Source organism: Haliaeetus leucocephalus, unplaced genomic scaffold (genome assembly GCF_000737465.1).
Source record: "Haliaeetus leucocephalus isolate CR32 unplaced genomic scaffold, Haliaeetus_leucocephalus-4.0 Scaffold251, whole genome shotgun sequence".
In the NCBI taxonomy this organism is placed as follows: Eukaryota; Metazoa; Chordata; class Aves; order Accipitriformes; family Accipitridae; genus Haliaeetus; species Haliaeetus leucocephalus.
Genome location: NW_010972687.1, coordinates 724,771 through 740,796, shown reverse-complemented (window position 1 = coordinate 740,796; position 16,026 = coordinate 724,771).

Below are 16,026 nucleotides of genomic sequence, written 5' to 3'. Positions count from 1 at the left end.
ATGGAGGCGTTGCATAAGTAGTCATCTGCAGATACAATTCTAAACTGTTTAAGTGTTAAAACCATAGAACAAATGTTTTAGCCCTGTGAAATACTGTGATTAACTGAACAGCAATGCTTTGTTTTGTGTGAACCTGAAGATCCTAGAGGGGAGGAAATAAAAACCAAAGCCACCAAGTTTTTCTCTGTAGCTTTCATTAGAACAATTGTTGAACATGACTCATAATAGACACTGTCCTGCTTCACATTTTATCAGCCAGCTGTTTTTACTAGCTCAGACTTTTACCACAGTCAAGCCACATGTTATGTTGCATGCTGTTGATTAACATGATGCCATTTCACTGTGCAAGCAAAAAAGGACCTGTACTAAGGGTAGAGCAGCAAGAAGGTTCAGGTATCGCTTATGTGAGTCTTTTTCCTGCATGCATAAATGAAGCTCACAAGGTTAAAATTCTTCAGTGTCACAGGACATGGAGAGAATGGCTCTTCCCAAGTCACCAGTTTCTCTGTCAAGCTTTGGAGGCAGAATTTGTGTTCATAAATAACTCTTAATGTGATGTCTTCTGCTACCATGGGTTCAACATCCTACAAGTTAATTGCAGCATTTGATTTAAAATATTAATGTTATGCTTACATCTGTGGAATTAGATGCTACCGGAAGACACCGTGTTCTTCTGCGAACAGATCTAGGTGCTGCAAGGGAAGAATGGTGACAGAAGTGCAAGTTGGGCCCAAAGATTGCCTGTAAAGTCCTTACTGGAGTGTCCTGAAGGAGACATAGTTACATCACAAGGCAGCTAGCTAGTGCTGTAATTTGTTTCTAGGACCAAAATTACTGCTACTATTTTTTTTTAACAACTTTGGTTTTCCTCATGCAACTGTCTACTCATTTTGTGAAATACAAATGACTGTGAAAACTTTCAGGCAATAAATTACTTTTTGCCTAACTCTAGCAGTTAAGTTTTGATTAAAAAAAAACAGCAAAAGTCTTATAGCTAGAAGGAATTACAGCTGGAGTAGGATGATACAATGTCTTACTAGTTATGCAAACCTACTTACTCCCCTTACTTTTCTCCAATGTGTGTGTCACTGTAGGCTCTTGGATAAATTTAAGACTCTCCAAGGACAGCTGCATTCAGGTTTGTAACAATAAGAAAAGTAGTAGGTTTTTAAGAAGAGCAGCAAAATGAAAGTTGTCAAGCTCATGGTGTCTACTAACTGTACATTGAAGGATATTCTGTCTGGTGTGCTTCTGGTTGAATTACGTGTGTCCCTTTCTGTTGAAAATCAGCTATGTTCCAGTTAGAAGTGCTGTACTGTTAGAGGATAGAAGTTGTACTGATTTATTTGAGGCTTTTTCAAACTAAACCAGTAAATTTCCTGTCTGTTTCACCAAAACCCAAATACTTAATCCCTGTTTTCTGGAAGAGAAAATGGGACATTTCTTGAACTGTCTTTAGTGTAGTTCTTAGTCCATGTGTGTAATCTTCAAGTTATTATGCTGTTCTACTAAGACAAAACCCACCTGACTGAATTCAGCTGCTCTTATATGTTCCATCACCTGAAATGTAATTTGCTTAAAACAGTCACATTAAATGTTTAAAATCAGTGGCCCATTTTCTAACACACTCTCCAGCTTAGAGCCCTCCCTGCTCCTGAATGCTAATTTCTGAAGACAGCATTGTGTTTCTTGTGCTTGAGTTTTATATCAAGGACCAAAGACTGCTGAAAGTAAGTTAGCCTGACCTTGTGATCATTTCTGTTATATGCTACAAAGTCAGGTATTTGAGCATGCAGCATACATCACTGAATTAAAGATTTGTTTTCAGCTGTTGCCATCTTCTAATAAAGTCATTGAAATGGAACACAGCAGAGTAAAAGGTAATGGGCCATCAATTTGCTGCTTCTTGAGACAGATGTAAGCTGAAGTTACAAAAAGTGTTTCAGGACAATGCTAGTTGTACTGTGCTTTGATCATATCAGGAGAGGGAAACAAGCAGAAATGGTTTTGAAGAACTTGAAACAGGATTCTTCAAAATACATTAATTTGATACCTAACTTGGTACAAAATCTATCCTCATTTGCTAAACAGATGAAAAGGCAACAGCTGGGTTTTTTTAAAGCTACACAAAAAAAAAGTGGAGAAGCTAAAAATAAGACAGTAGTACAAAAACAGTTCAGAAAATGGTAACTTTACATGAGAAGTTTGCGGGCAGAATTTGGACTGGTGGTAGTGTCTGCCTTTGGCGGGGAAAAAACTACCAGGTACTCATTTACCTGATGCCTGCTGTTTCCCAGCTGGTAACTGATGCTGAAGATGATGTATCCAGTGTGCAGCCTCTCCTAGAAAGCTGCATCACCACTTTATCCTTCTCCCAAGCTTAGCAGCCTTCCTTTGGGCTCTGTAGAGCAGGTCTATAGCACACCGGAAAACTCTACTGGAAGAGATATTTCTGTGAGACAATCATCAACTGACATGTGAGCAGTGTCACTGGAAAAATTAAGAATGGTCCAGTAAATGTTCACTCTCTCAGTTACAAAAGCAGGGCCAATTCCCGTAGCTGTAAGCAACTCCTGAGATCAGAGGCTGAGGGAGCCTGTTGCAAAGACAGTGGTAGATTAGGTGGGGGTTTTTTAGTGCATGTAGAACAGCACAGATCCTGGCAGGGTACCAGTACTCAGCTGTTCCACGTACATTCAAGTTTATGCAGCCAGGAAAGTGCATAACTTACCCTGCTCCATTGAGAGTTGGAGCTTTCACTGAAATCCTGAAGCACGCATCAGAGGATCTGTATCTGTTCTCCACCATCACTTGGGAGCTTTTTCTTAGAGAGTTGGATTATTTGGAATATGTGCTGTTTCTTAGCATGGAAATCCATATTTCTTCTTCCTCTTCAAAGGCTGATTCTTAACTTAAAGGACTTCAGTGAGATTTAACATAAAACAGGTGTGAAGCATAAGGTAACACAAGCAAATTGATTATAATCATATTTCTGATGTGAAGGTCTGAAGCAAGTCTGGAAACCAGTGAAGATACATGGGAAATGGAGGAACTGTGTCTTTAAGTTCACTACAAACCTATTTTTGTTTTCTTGATTTTTGTTGCTTAATACACTATATTTTTGCTCAGAGCTTTACTGCAGTCATACCTCTAATTGACTTCATGTCTACAAGGATATACTGAAATTAATCCTTAACCCTCTTTGGAGATGTTCAACATAAAATTAGAATTAAATCCTCAAAATTTACATCCAATTTTAATGTGTCTGTCCTGTTCAGGAGACTTCTATAACACAAGTAGTTCCCGAGTGTTAGTAATTCACCTCAGGCTTTTGTAACTTAAGGTTTTAATTTTATCTTCCCATATAATTTCCCTAATGTAGGTAAAGTTGTAGCACATTTCACGTAATCTGAAATTCATGAAAGAGTAGTACATTTCCTTCTCAGTCTATCAATTTTTACTTCTCTACAAAAGCTAATTTATGCTTTTCTGTAAGATTTCTGTTTTAAGCTATTTTGCTAGAAAATCCCACAGAGATCTGACATCCTACTGCCTAGCTATGAGTTTAAAACAGAAGAGGAACAAAGAAACAAAAAATGTGGCTGGACTACATGCAGTTATGCTGAAAGCAAGAGCAGTAAACATTTTGTTCATGAAAAAGTTGTACAAGAGGCAGGTTGAGTAGCAGGCGTTGTACTTAAGAGAAATTTAAGATTGATTAAAGCCCTGAGCTAGCATTTGCTTTGGTTTTAACAACTCCATCTAATCAGTTATAATGCTATGAACACCTTTCTAAACAAAAGTTCCTACATGGAGTTACAGCAGTAGAAAGTCATGGAATAATCAAAATGCTTCCAAATTTCATCCTGCTAAAAGACTATAGAATGGTCTCTAGTCAGACAATAATTTGAAAGCATGAACCACTGCAGAGGCTGAACCACTGCACATAGTTTCCCATGATTAGGGAGTTCTCTGAAGATGAACAGTTTATGTATGCTTCTTCCAACTAGTGCTGAAAATGCTTGGATTACTTAAGTAGGTGTGACAAGGTTGTTCAAATTAAATGAGCTTGAAATGAAAAGCCATTATTACACAGGAGAAAATAGGTTCAAAGAGTCTGGGATGCTTATATCTAACTAGGAGTAATTTCCATTGAGCTTCACCCAAAGCCAGACTACAGCAGACACAGCTTCAGCATTTTTCTTACCACTTAAAAGATTCCAGTTTTACTCATTATTTTAGGGAAACTCCAGTTTAGTGTTACATGGCCATTTTAAGGGCTGTTAGCTGTTAATTAGCTGAGCTCTGGCTTTGTACTTTTCCGAGTGACACCAGTTGCCTGCCGCCTATGTACTGTTATTCCTTGCATTTCAGTGTAGTACTTAAGAAGTTTGAACAAAATTTGATATTCTCGTGCTAGTCTTAGTTTTCCAGTTGCTGAAACTGGATGACCCACTGAAGTGCACTACAGCCCTCTCCTTACCTCAGTGAGTGGATTTCCTTCAACAGTTAAAAGTATCTTGAAAGTTGAAGAAAAGAAAAGAAAAAAACCCTAAACTTAGTGCATGGACTTTATAAATCTAATATTTTTGTTGACCTGTGGGTTAGTGAAAACTCATGTGTCTTTTCAGATGCATAAAGGTGAGAGTGCAGTATGGCATCTCTGCATACATGGTAGAAAGACCAGGTATTTAAGTACCTGCACACCAACATAATAGCATTATTTTTATGTAAATCCATACAGGCAGCCTGAAATTACTGTTACCTGATTGTATAATTAAAGTGTGCACATATCTATGGCTTGATTGGGGCTTTCTTAAAATTAAATGATCATTTGTCAAAACTCAGTTTGTGGTTTCCAAGAAGCATTTACTTTGGCCTTAATTCAGGAGGGGCAATTTCAGTCTCACATGAAAGAAGTAAAAAATATTTTTTGCATGTTTGGTGGTTTTACATACCTGTAACTTAATGCTTTGAGCCATGAGTTGAAAAAATCTGCTTAATACTTCATGTATTAAGACACAAGTTGAAAAATGCTGCTTTTTACAAGTAATTAAGAGCCGCTAAGCATTGATTGATTCTAAAGTACTTCCCACTTGTGTTAAAAGATGATTTGACCCAGACTCTGGTATGTTAATATATTACTGATTTTTGCTCCTGTATGTCAGAGCTTTATTATTTAATCAATCATTTTGATTTTATTTTAAATAAAGTTATGTAAACTAGTGATTTCCTTCATACTGTGCTCTGAAAATTGATCACACACCTGGCTTGGTGGACCCAAATACATCACTTTCATTACCTTATCAAGTGGACTTTGCTGATGAGCTAGGTGGTTCTTTTGGGGTTTAGAGAACAAAGCTGAATTCTTCCACTTTCTGTATCAGAAGCATAAAGTCTGCAGACCTCATTACATCCTCTGTGCAATTCTGTTTTCTGTGTTGACCAGATCCTAATTATTGTGCTGTACAAACAAACTTATTGTCTGCACAAGGTGACTACACAGACAGACTGCAAAATGCAGCTGCACTTGCAGTCAAGCAAATTGAAGCTAAAGAGCTGTGCCCAGTCTCTTGATTTCTGGTTAAATGATGGAGTATAAGATAGCACAAAAATATTACTTGCTCATTATAAACGGAATGAATTTCTTGATTTGAATTTTTCATAACTCTCTTCTGTAAAAATTAGTTATATTTATGTACTAGAGAAGAAAGCCTGATTTGTAGAAAAACATTCTGATTGGTTCTCCTAATAAGAACACATGGAAAATTTTCCTGTATTGATCAGTTCATTAAACATAAATCATCTCAGTTTACATGAATGCTTACCCTGTGATTGCAGTAAAACTTGTTGATTTTGACAAAAAATTCCTGGCACTTCACAAAAATCTGCTGGCCAGTCCTTCAGTAGTTTACTTTCATTTCACTAGATGGGCAAATATTTTTTTTGCCTAGTCAAGTAGTATTCCTGTGAACTAAGTTTGTAGTGGATGCAGAGCAGGATGTGTAATTAAGTGTATTAACAATCACAAGACTTCCAGGCTCAAAACAGAAGTCTAGACATGATCTGAAGTCAATCATGGTGTTTCTCCTACTCTTCTGAAACAGCTGTTTTCAACAGTTTTGCAAGGAGGAAGGCTCTTGAAATAGGCTATCGTGGAACTACATCCAGAAGCTGGGATTAGGCCAGTCTGGGAGTGTGAGGGATTGTCCAAAGGAAATTACCCAAATCAGCATAAAATATGATTTTTTTTAAGAGAACACACAAACAACTCTGGCTTCAGGACGATTTCCCTGTTTAAGTATTAATGTGTGAATTCTACTGTAAAATTTTCATCCTTGCAGCATATTTGCACCACTTTCTAGCTGGCGGACTTAACCTCCAGTTTAATTAATGATTCCTTCTTTATTTTTTCTTAAAAAAAAAAAAATCTATATATCTCTTTCTGTTTAGCCTGGGGGATGCAGAAGGGAAGAGAAAGGAGAGGGAAGAACCAAGACTTGCTTAGGTTTGTGGTTAGTCATTTCCTGCTCCCCTATGCTTTAAGATAAGCTGTATCTCTCTCCTTAAAAACATTTTTTCTGCTAATTTAATTTCCTAGTCTTCTACCAATTATTTGGAAAGATGACTTAATCTCACTTTTAAAGGCAGAGCAGATATAATTTGTAGGCAAGTGTCCCAACCGATTATCGGGGAGGGTTGTTAAATGATCCCGAGAGCGAGATTAAGACACAAACGAGGTCGAGTCAGCAGACCAACACAGTCTCTTACAGCAAGACAAGCCACTGCATTCTCAGTTACCTTAATTTTACTGGCTGTTGCAACCATTTAACACAGTCCTAATGCAGCAGACAATGATCATGTTCAATTCTGCACAAGAGTGGATAAATGGACATGGTAATGGACTAAGTGGAAAGGAGGGTTTGGCTGATTTTTTTTTTTTAAGCATCAAAAAACTGATAAGGGCAGGCCATATAGGTTCTACATATGCTCTTCCACTTACCCACCATCAGGAACATGCACACAGACATCCCCTTCACATGATGTAATACACAGCAGTGCCCCACCACAGGTCCAGAAGAAACAAAACATTCCTATCTGCTGTACTTCTCTTAAGGTCAAGACAGTATTTGTATTCTCATCCAGAGGCCTTTCAAGAAAGAGTAGACCATGGCCAATATGAATTGTTCTAAGGAACCATATCAAGGTTGGCCATCTTAGAGCAAGCACAGCACAAGATGCAGGAAAACCAGGAGAGTTAATAAAGGAAGAATGATAATATGAATATTATAATTCATTATCAGCCATTTATATATATCACAATGAAATATTTTCCAGTTCCTTAGTGTGAAAGGCTTTTAACATTGTTAAGGATGAGTATTTAAAGCTGGAACATAACCTTGAACACTAGAAAATTCCAGGCAGACAGAAGAAAATTAATGTTGTGTCCATATGCAGGAAGCAAAAGCAGCACAGCTGCAGTAAGCCTGCAGAAATTTGGTATGATGGACTGATGTCATTTAAACCCAACCAGTAACAAAGCACCATGCAGCCACTTGCTCTCTCGTCCCCCCTGGTCCCAGTGGGATGAGGAGAAAATACAAAGGCAGGCTCATGGGTCGAGACAAAGACAGGGAGGGATCACTTATGGTCATGGGCAAAAGACAGGCTCAACTTGGGGAAAACACAAAATCAATTTAATTTGCTACAAATCAAAACAAAGCAAGGATACTGAGAAGGAAAACCAAATCTTGGAACCCCTTCCCCCCACCCCTCCTTCCTTCCCAGCTCAGCTCCACTCCCGGTTCTTTCTCCCTCCTTCCACCGGCAGCGCAGGGGGACGGGGAATGGGGGCTGGGGTCAGTTCTTCACACCTTGTCTCTGCCGCTCCTTCCTCCTCAGGGGGAGGACTCCTCACTCGTCCCCTGCTCCACTGTGGGGTCCCTCCCACAAGAGACAGTTCTCCATTAACTTCTCTGGCATGGGTCCTTCCCACAGGCTGCAGTTCTTCATGAACTGCTCCAGCATGGGTCGTTTCTGCGGGTCGATCTTCAGTCACTGACTGCTCCAGCGTGGGCTTTCCCACGGAGTCATGGCCATCTTGGGGGCATCCCCCTGCTCCGGTGTGGGCTTCTCTCTCCCCAGGCTGCAGGTGGGCCTCCGCTCCCCCGCTCCCCTCCGTGGGCTGGGGGACACAGCCTGCCGTCTCACCACGGGCTGCAGGGGCATCCCCTCCTCCCCCGCTCCTCCTTCCCTCCTTCCTCACTGACCTCGGTGTCTGCAGAGGGGTTCCTCTCACGTTCCGATCCCCCTACTCACTGCAGGTTCCCCGTCTCAAACCTGTTCTCCCAGAGGCGCTACCACCGCCACTGATGGGCTCGGCCTGGGCCAGCGGCGGGTCCGACTTGGAGCCGCGGAAGCTTCCAGCAGCTTCTCACAGGACCCACCCCTGCAGCCTCTCCCCTGCTGCCAAAAAACCATGCCATACAGACCCATAACATTGAGTTTACCGATAAAGGCTAGCAGTGTAACACCAATGCAGCATTAGCCTGAGTGTCTCATCAAACCTGATGGTGCTATTTGTGTAGTTGACCAGTTTTCAGAAGCAGCATATCTGTTTTCATGTACTATGTAACTTAATGCTACCTGGTATTCTCATTCAAATACAGTTATAATGCAAGGTATGTCTACTATCTCATACTTACAAAAAGGTCAGTTTTGGCAAAGATCTGTTAAATGCTGAAAACTATGTCATACTTATCAATGATACCAAAATTTACAATCACTGTTGACCAGCTATGTGGACATAATAACAAATTTGTGAAATAGTAAATAATAATGAAGTTTATGACGGTCTGTTCAAATGAAGTGTTTTTTAAGAAAGACAGATGCAATTTTATGCACCTGGAAGGAGGAATGAAGAGAATACAGTTACAGAATAGGGAATTGTGATTCAGCTCAGGCTGTAATCTCTCCCATAAATCAATTTCCTCCTCTGAGGGAGAATTTGTAAAATATTCTCTGTCCTTTTCCCTGTTCTCACCACTCCATGCCATATTCAAATGGATGAGTCTGTCACCCCACATACCTTTTGGCCCAGAGCAAACAAGGGTGGCAAATTTGTTGTGGGTTTGAGTTTGGGGGAGTTTGGGGAGTTGGGTTTGGGTTTTTTTGTGCAAGTGTGAATGAGATTTTATTCTGTTTTCACTAAATTATATATTGATTTGTAGCAGAAGAAAAGAATGAGTAATATCACTGCAAAGCCAGCACTACAAGCTCACTTCATGCAGTGCTTCTCAACAATTGCTAGAGAACCTGTTGCAACCCAAGCAATCAGATTTTGTGATAGAATTTGGCTGATGTGCCATAAAAGATATCAGAAGTGAAATGAGAAAAGGCTGTTTGTCTTTGGTGGAAAAAAACCCCCCTAAAAACCAAACAAAAACACCCCAAAACTTTCTATATCCCACTTCCTGGTGTGTAAGGCTGCACGACCAAGCATCTCTTAGTCATACTTGGTAAGTGGCATTCTCATACCTGATTCTATTTTACCAGTTCAATGAAACCTTTTCATTCTAATGTTAAAACAAATCCTCAGGGGCAAAACTCTGCTTTTTCCAATGACTATTTTACTATGAGATGGCCTTTTCTGCTAATTTTGAACAGGGTATGTTTTTTCTCTTTCTTCTAGATTAGTACAGCTTGCAGCCCTACTCTGGTGTGTATTTCCACTGTAGTAATATTTTTAAAGCTAAAGCTGGTTCCAAGCTAAGAATTTTCTTTAAGACATAAAAAGTAATTTAAGTATGCTTTAGGAATTTTCTGTCTTTTTTATTTTTTCTTGATCACCTTTTTTTTCTCTGTAAAAGAATGAAAGCTTCTATATTCTTGGAAAAATTCAGATCAACTTTTCCATTCCCTCGCCAGATACCCTAGGGATATCATCCTCCAGCAAGCTAGCACACACCTGGAGGTTAATAGTTGAGATAGTTTTTTATGTCTCGTCGTGTAGAAACTTCTAAATGACTCAGGCAACACTTTCAGTGACCCTCTAGAGTAATACCGTCACCCAAGCATGCTGCCTGTTTTGTATGTGAGCAGCAGATCCCTGAAGCAATTGGATTTGAGTGCAGATGCCCCCAACAGCTCTTTTGTGAAACGCAGCAATACAAAATGGTATTTTGTATCATTTAATAAGCATAGCTTCCAATCTTTTCTTTCAACAGTATTTTTAACAACTGTACATGAAAGACATTTTTCCATTTATCTGACAGGTCAATATCAACTCACTGACCCGACTTGCCTGCCACTATAAATGTTACTTACCATTTTGTAAAAAATGACAGTAACCATGCTGCCTGGTTCCGTGTGTTGCTGGGTGCGTTCCTCCTTGGAGTCACTTAATTTACCTCATATCTACATTATCTGTGGTGAGCTGAGAAATGTCTGAAGGCTTTCCTCTCCTCTTTATGATCAATCCATGATACTGGAAGAATCTAAAGTTAGTCCTCTTGGGTTTTCTTAGTCATAGGTAATGTGTCATGAAGCTATTGTGTATATGCAAGTGGAGGAAATCTCAGCGAAGTCTGGAGGATTTAGAAAATGCAAATAAAAGATGAAACTACAACTTATCCATATGCTAGGGATCTGCCTGCAAATACTTTTACAGCATTCCTCTGAGGGACTGATTCATTTGCTACACTAGTCTGTATGTCTAAGGATGATAAAAGGTCATTTGAATGGTCTTGATTTCTTCAAAGTTGATAAAAATCCTTTAACATAAATACTTGGAAATCTGTTTGTGATCTGCTACTCTGTGTTTTGGGATATAAATTACTAAAGAGTTCAAGCAGTTCTTCTGTTATTCTTTTGACAATGGCACTGTGTGAAAGAATTGGCCCCAGAAAGCAGGTCTGGTGTCAGACATACCCACTGTATGCTTACCTCTGAGCTTCCTTCTGGCAGACTGTTGATTTCACTCCTTACAATCGCATACCTGTAACAGGCACGAGAGTTTCCAGACCCCTGGTCTGGAACCTATCCCTGGACAAAGCTCCAGGTAGATGGAACCATGTCCTAGAAGTTACAGTAATAAAATCTTTGAGTCAATCAATTGTTTTGTCTGTTTTTCAGCTTCATGATGCTCATATAGCCTTTTTAATGTGCTGTTTTGCCCAGATTTTTCAGATCTTGTTCATGCCTCCTGACACCACCTCAAAGCCTTGGGATCTGGTCCAAGGTCTCTGCAGCAGAACAGGAAAACAGAGGAAACCTCTGTCTATGAAGCAGCGTGAAGAGCTTGCACTCCTTCTGTTAAGGAGCATATTGAGAGGACAGTTTCTACTAGCTAGCTGTAATCTGGAAGTCAACTGCCCCAAAAGTCTGTAGATGTAACCGATACTCCAAAAGTGAAAGGAGGACTACGATCACTGCTTTTCTAAACATCCTGAGATCAGCAGAGGCACTCACATACTTATAGTTTGTTTAATGCACACATCTCTCTACTGACAACGGCAACTGTTCGTGGATGATAGTTCATAAATCACTGTATGGGACACACCAGAGACGCACAGTGCAGAAGAATGTGGCACTTCCTTGTATGAACAAGGAGAGCTATTCTGCTTGTTCTGTGTCCACTACCCTCTCTCTCTCTAGCTTCTTCAGCTGTATTACAGCTGTGCAACTTTTGTAAAAAGCCATACAACTTTGCAAAAAGCAGCTTAGGGACACCCAAAGATTGCCAGTGGAATATATACATTTGCCAGGCGGAAAGTGGGACCACACAAACATAAATGGCTCATACTCCCTTTGTTACTGCAGTAAGACATGTTCTGTGTGACACCTGTGGGTAAGAGGAAATAGGGGGGGAACCAGGACACTCTTGGATTGCAGGCATGCTACCAGCAGACAGAGCAGCAGTCTCAGCAACATGGATTACAAAGGCCAATACTGTAATAGTTGGCTGCTTAGAAGTTAAGAGGAATGATAAGTTAAACGATGGTGTGCTTTTTGTCTCTTTCCTCTGCAAGGAAAAAGAGCTGTTTCTTCCTTTTTATCCCAGCTCCTCTTCATTTGATCCCAAACCCCATCCTCTGTGACAATGCCTTGCTCACAGTCTACCAGAAGTTCCTGAGAACTTGCTGATGCTAGATACATCAATTGCTGCTCACACTCTGCTCAGACTGTTCCTTGATTTGACCAGAAAATGCTGCCAATAAACTCAGCCATGCTGCTACGAGTGCATGGGCATCTGGCACTGAGAGCAGCTCTGAGGACTTCTGTCAAGATATTTTCTGGAGCACCCCCTGCCTCCTCCCTCAATCTGATTTCTTATCTGCTCACTGGGTAGTGATTGATTAGGGTAAGCCAGTGGGATATGAGCTCAAGGCCCAGACTCCTCAAAACAGGGTGGACTTGTCAAATTTGCTAATGCTGTTCTTAATTTTGTCATGCAGGCATTTCATGCACTTGATACACTCCCTACCGTAGATGTCTTACAACATGAAACCCTGTCTTTGCCAAGTTCTTGCAGTAACTTCACATGAATGCAAATTCCAGGCACATGTCCAAGAAATCATGGATTTTGTGATATTCCCCTCAATAAAATCTTGTCGTTTCCCAGAAGTTTTGTACCTAAACTGGGGCAGGCTTCATGGAGATGATCAGCCTGTTAACACTTGTGGTTTGAATTTAAGGTGGCCAAAAACTGCCAGCATACAGGAGGGAATGACTGAGAAGTGAGTGGGTAGAAACACATGGTATAAACATTCTCTGGGAGAATGAAACCCCAACATTTTAGCAGCATATAAAGACACCTCCCATGTAACTTACCCTTTTCCTCAGACAAGGCTTAGAAGGAGACATTCAGTGTGCATGCACGTTGACAACTTACACGTCGATGCTGGAGGACGGGGTGGGAGAAGTGGGCAACATGCAGAGCAATAGATGAGACACCTGCAATGCAGACTGTTCACAGCAGTCTCCCATTCCTGGCCCAGGTTAAATGTTCTCCCGGCGCGGCAGTGTCTGAGCCACAAGAGGTCACTGGTAACAGCACTAAAAACACCTCTCAGGTTTCCCAGCCTCGGTGTTCTCCCTCTGCTCCTCACATCCTGCGCTTCGAGTGGCCAGGTATCACCCACAGCATAAGCTGAAACTAACTGCCCCTAAACCGCGCCTATTAACATTGCAACAAGGCTTGGGCAGCTCCACAGCAGGCACGCACTGAGCAACCTTCCTACAAATCCTCAACTCACTGGAGGAAGGCACGTGCTATCTATTTATAAAATGCAACCACCCAGCCAGCAGTGCTCAAAGGCTTCTCAGCACAAGAATGTCTCACTGATTTTGGTGAAACTAACTGAAGAACAGAAGCTTTATTTTACTAAAGCTTTGGACATTTCAACTTCTTCCTCTCCTTGAATTACAATCTAAACAAAACCTCTCTTGTTTTGAGGAAACAGGACTATGTCAGCATGCCTGTGGGTGACCTGCACCATGAAAACCCTGGCCCAGGACTCATCTTTTCCTCTTCAACTGAGGAAGAGCAAAAGTTTGGTTTGGGTGGTTTTTTTTTTTTGTTTTTTTTTTAATCCCAAAGTACTTGCATATAAAGTATAAGAAGTTTATGTTCAGTTCTCCTTTCTGCCTGATGTGGCTCCCATCACCTGATGATATTTCGCCAAGCACAGAGTGCTAGACATGCTCTTATGAGCCCCCTCTCCTCTGCGAGAACTTGTCAAAACTGATTTTTCCCCAAGAAATACTCTGGTTTGCATATAGCATTGTACTCTGGCAACATTTCATTTTACAAGCTCTAATTTATATCAATATATCAATAGCTGGCATGCCCCCATCTTATTAAATAAGCCAGATTGTTCAAAAACTATTGTGTAAAAATATTCATTTGCCATGATTCAATCACTAACGCATCACAGAAACAAGCTCACAGGTATCCTAGGTATGAGATTATGGCGAACTGATTTGGTTCACTGGGATTTTAATGTAGCCCTTGATTTGTCTTTTCTCTTATTGTAACACCTGTAGTACAACAACATACCGCATTTTGCTGGGAGACCAGTAAGAGGTCAAGCTTCAGCAAAGTGCTAGGAATAAAAGCATTTGGAAATGAAACAGTTTTTTGGGGTCAAAAAACATAGACAGGGAAAAAAAGAGAAAACAAATCAACAAACATAACTTTGCTCTCTAGCTTTATACTGCAAAATGTATGGGAACGAGGTACCCCCACTTCAAAGCAAAAGCACCATGCATATAGCAGCAAGGAGATGTAAGCAGTATCCCCTACCACTCTCAGTATTCCATGTGACTGTATGGCCGGGTGGCTGACAGGGTTTCAGTGTGCAAAGTTTAAGAGGAATAAAACTAAAAGAAGCTTTAAGAAGGTTGAGGGTGCGCCCTGCTATGCAGCTTTTCATTTACATGGACAGGCACCACTTACTTTGACAGGTTTTTGCTTGGCAGCTGAGTTAAGGAAGACGTCATGGTGGTTGAGGAACTGTACATCTTTAGGCTTCACTCAGAAGCAGCCCTGGGCAGCAGACATGTCTTAATGTCCCCACGCATTTCCTAGATCTGGTCCCCTGTCTGTCTGCATTCAGTTTTAGGAGCTCTTTTAATGAACAGCAGAGTTGTTAGAGGTCTTCTGCAAATCAGATGTTGATCTACTGGCCTTCCTATGTAACCCCAAATCTTATCCGTTGTTACCCTCAGCTTTATTATTACTACAACTGTTTGCTTGAAGCAAAGTCCTTCTACTCAGACAACCCTATTCTCACTCAAAAAATAATTAAAGATGTTTTGATAGGTATCTTGGTACATCCTCTGTTCTTTTAATTCTAGTATTCCTTAAAAACCATCTTTGCTGTATCTGAACTAGACCATAAACAGCTTGAGTCAGAAATTGTTCTTATATGACTGGGTAGTTACAATGGCATGTATAAAGTGATGATTGAACTTTTATTGCACTGACTACAATGTCTAAACACTTTCAAAATTTAAAGGCCCAAGGCTTAAGAAAACAGAAAAAAAAAAATAATCTGACAAATAAACCTTAGAGATTCGAGGTTTTGGAAACAGGAGAATTTATAGACTATTAGAAGTAATAAAAAAGGTACTTTTGGTCAAACATGAAGCCTAAGCTGTAGAACATGAGCTTATTCAATGAATTTCAGAGGTCTTAACCTTGCTGACTACTCCCAACATCCCCGGGGTGACATTAGGATACAATCTTTTATAAAAAATATTAAAAATATAAAGAAAAGCAAGAGCAATGGTCACTGAAACTTATCCAACTATACAGCAAGGAAAAAAACCCTTTTTGATTTACTGCTTACCCAGGTTGTATCCAGACTTGTGTCTTCAAGGAAATAAGCTCTGAGAGACAGAGAATGGAAAATCAATTCACCTTATCCGCAGTTAACTATGCTGAGTGAATTTATAGTTACACTACTGTATCCTTTTCACAAAAGATGGATAAATTGTGTTAATATGCAGTATTTTCACCTGAACTGATGGAAGGAAGGGCCCAGAGGACTGGGGGGAAGAGGGCTGTGCTGCTGTGTTTCAGACAGTTTGGAAGCCACTGTGGGAAGCTCTTTTTTGACCAAAGCAGCCTATTGGGACAGGGCAAATACCATCTCCCAGCTGGTAAATTTGTGTATGAGCTTTATTGCCTGAAGTCAGAGGACATAGTGAGCCAAACCCTCTTCAGGTTTACTTGTGCCAGCTGAGGTAAAGGCCCCTGGTGTGACCCGACATTGAGGTCACCATGACTGACAGCAGGGACAGTGGCAATGCATTTGTCCTGGTGATAAATCCATACACAATCAATTAACTGAGCAAGCACTTGCCATTTATTTACGGCAACCCAGGCTAGGGTAGCTAGGGTAACTTTTTTACCCCGCTTTAAAATTTTTCCATTTACCATGTTTTATTCCCATCTACAAGCTCTTGTTAACTTCTGCAGCATGGAAGGCAGATGTATCAAACATGTTTTCTTTGTGGTAC